This window comes from Eriocheir sinensis, chromosome 49 (genome assembly GCF_024679095.1).
Source record: "Eriocheir sinensis breed Jianghai 21 chromosome 49, ASM2467909v1, whole genome shotgun sequence".
NCBI classification, from domain to species: Eukaryota; Metazoa; Arthropoda; class Malacostraca; order Decapoda; family Varunidae; genus Eriocheir; species Eriocheir sinensis.
This window is the reverse complement of record NC_066557.1, coordinates 5,923,726-5,926,698: the sequence shown is the minus strand read 5'-3', so window position 1 is coordinate 5,926,698 and position 2,973 is coordinate 5,923,726.

Genomic DNA, 2,973 nt, shown 5'->3' with positions numbered 1-2,973 from the left:
CTTCCTTGCTTCTTTCCTTCTTCTTTCCCTTCCACCCTATCTACTCCTTTTCCTCCCCTGACTCTTTTTTTCAACTTTATTCTTATTTTTTTCTCGTTTTCATCCTTTTTTCATTATATTACTCTCCCTCTTTCTCTCTCCTTTCCTCCTTCTTCTACAGTTTCCCTTCATTCACTCCTTCGTTCATTCCTCCCTTCCTCTTTTTCCTAACTTCCTATCTTTCCTTATCTTTCTTCCTCCCTTCCCTCCTTTTCCTCTCCCTCTTGATTCATGTTTACTCTCTCCCTTTCTTCCTTTCTCTTCCATTTTACTCTGCCATCTTCTCTCCCTTCCTCCTTTTTCTACTTTCAATTGATATTTTCTTTTTCCTTCCATTTTTCTTCTTCTAATCATTCATTTTCACTCTTCCTCATTTTTTCATCTGCAAACTTTTTCTTCCTTTTTCCTTTTCCTTTTACCTTTTCTTTCTTCTTTATTTCTCTCCTAATTATTTTCTATTTATTTTTCTTTCACTATATTTTTTTCCGATAACTCTCTCTCTCTCTCTCACTTTAATTTTTCTTTCTTCTTTACTTTCTTACTTTTCACATCCTTTTATCTTTCTTTTTCTCTCTATTCCTCCTTTCCCTCACGTCCTTTACCTCTTTATTTCCTTTCTCTTTTCTCCTTTCTTTTCTCTCACTTATTTTCCTTTTATTCCTCTTTTTCTTTCCTTCACTTCCTTCCTTCCTTCCTTCCTTTCTTAATTTTCTCCTTTTAACTCTTTTTCCCTCATTGTTTTCGCTTTCTTTTTCTGCTTTCTCTCCTTTGCATCTTTTCTTCATGTTTTTCCACTTTTTCTCTACATTTCATTTCTCACCTTTTCTTTAATTTTTTTCCTAATTCCTTTCCTTCTTCCACAGCATTCCACCTCTTCCACCTTTCCTTTCCTCATTCAAAATTCTACCACTTCATCTCTCAACATTTTCTCTCTCTTTGCACTCTGCTCCTCCTCCTCCTCCGCCTCCTCCTCCTCCTCCTCCTCCTCCTCCTCCTCCTCCTCCTCCTCCTCTTCAACCTCCAGCAGCATTTAATTCAGGAAGAAACAGGTTAGTGAAGAAGACAAGCACGGTTTCTTCTCTCTCTCTCTCTGCTTTCAAGGTCGAGAATTAAAATTTACCTTTCTCTAATTTTTCACCTGTAAGAAAAATTTATCGAGTTTGCTCTCACTAGATTATGTGTGAGAGAGAGAGAGAGAGAGAGAGAGAGAGAGAGAGAGAGAGAGAGAGAGAGAGAGAGAGAGACGATTCTCTCTCTCTCTTCTCTCTCTCTCTCTCTCTCTCTCTCCTCTTCTCTTTTCTTCCCAACGTCACCTTTATCAATACATTCCCTCTCTATTTTTTTCCATTTCTCCTCCTCCTTTTCCTCCCTCTTCTCTTCCTTTTCCTTCCTTTCTTTCCTTATTCCTTCCTTCTATCCCTATATTTCCTCTCTTCTACTCCGCGATATAAAGATGGATAAGGAGAGAGAGAGAGAGAGAGAGAGAGAGAGAGAGAGAGAGAGAGAGAGAGAGAGAGAGAGAGAGAGAGAGAGAGAGAGAGAGAGAGAGAGATTAGCTTTGTTCCTTATTGCTCTTAATCGCTTGTTTAATTATCTCATTTATTCTTCCTTTTCTCGTTAATGTTCATTGTTGTTATCATTGTTGTTATTGTTATTATTGGCGCCTTAACGGACCTTTGTGTGTGTGTGTGTGTGTGTGTGTGTGTGTGTGTGTGTGTGTGTGGTACTGGTAGTAGTAGTAATAGTTGTAGTAGTAGTAGTAGTGGTGGTGGTGGTGATTGTGATGTTGGCATAATAATAATAATAATAATAATAATAATAATAATAATAATAATAATAATAATAATAAGAAGAAGAAGAAGAAGAAGAAAAGAGAAAGCAAAATGTGATAGAAATAGGAGAAGAAAGAGGAAGAATAAGAGAAAAAGAAGGTTCCATAAAGAGGAAGAGGAGGAGGTGGAAACAGGATAAAACAAGAGAAGGACAAATTCGAAGAAGAGGAAGAAGAAGAAGAAGAAGAAAAAGAAGAAGAAGAAGGAGGAGGAGGAGGAGGAGGAGGAGGAGGAGGAGGAGGAGGAGGAGGAAGAGGAGGAGGAAGAGGAGGAGGAAGAGGAGGAGGAGGAGGAGGAGGAAACATGGACTAGCAGGCAGCAGAAAGCCTGTTGGCTCATTACTAGGCTGCCTGCGTTCAGTGATTTAATCAATCCCTTTGCCACAGGAGTGGCTTGCAGGGAAGGATTAAAGCATTTGTGTATTAACTCTTGGGAACGTTCAGTTCACTCCCGATGCAGTAAAGTGGCGATCAATGCGTTTCTTGAAGGAGTTGATGGTCTCTGCGCTAACCACTTCTGCAGGAAGGCTGTTCCAGTGGCGAACAACTCTATTCGAGAAATAACTCCTGCCGATGTCGGTATTGCATCGCTTTGCTTGAATTGTTTTTCCGTTGTTTCTTGTTCTCAGGTTAGTTTGTAGCGTGAAGAGTTTGGAGTGATCAACGTTGCTGAGCTTGTTCAGGTACTAAAGACTTGTATCATGTCTCCCCGCAGGCGTCTCTTTTCCAACGTTAAGAGGTTGAGTCACTCGAGTCGCTCTTCATAGGGCTTCGTCCTCAGTGATGGTATCATCTGCGTGGCGCGGCGCTGTACTCTCTCAAGTAATTCAATGTCTTTCCTGTAATTAGGAGACCAGAATTGCACGGCGTATTCCAGGTGGGGCCTTACCAACGAATTATACAAGGATAACATAGCTCCCGGCGTCTTGTATTCGAAGTTCCTCGCTATGAACCCAAGCATTGTATTGGCTTTCTTACAGGCGGACTTGCAGTGTTTTGTTTGTTTCAAGTCACTGCTGATGGTGACCCCGAGGTCTCTTTCCTCTTACACTACATGTAGTGGTTCGCCACCCAAGTGTTGAAGGACATCTGCCATTTTTCTG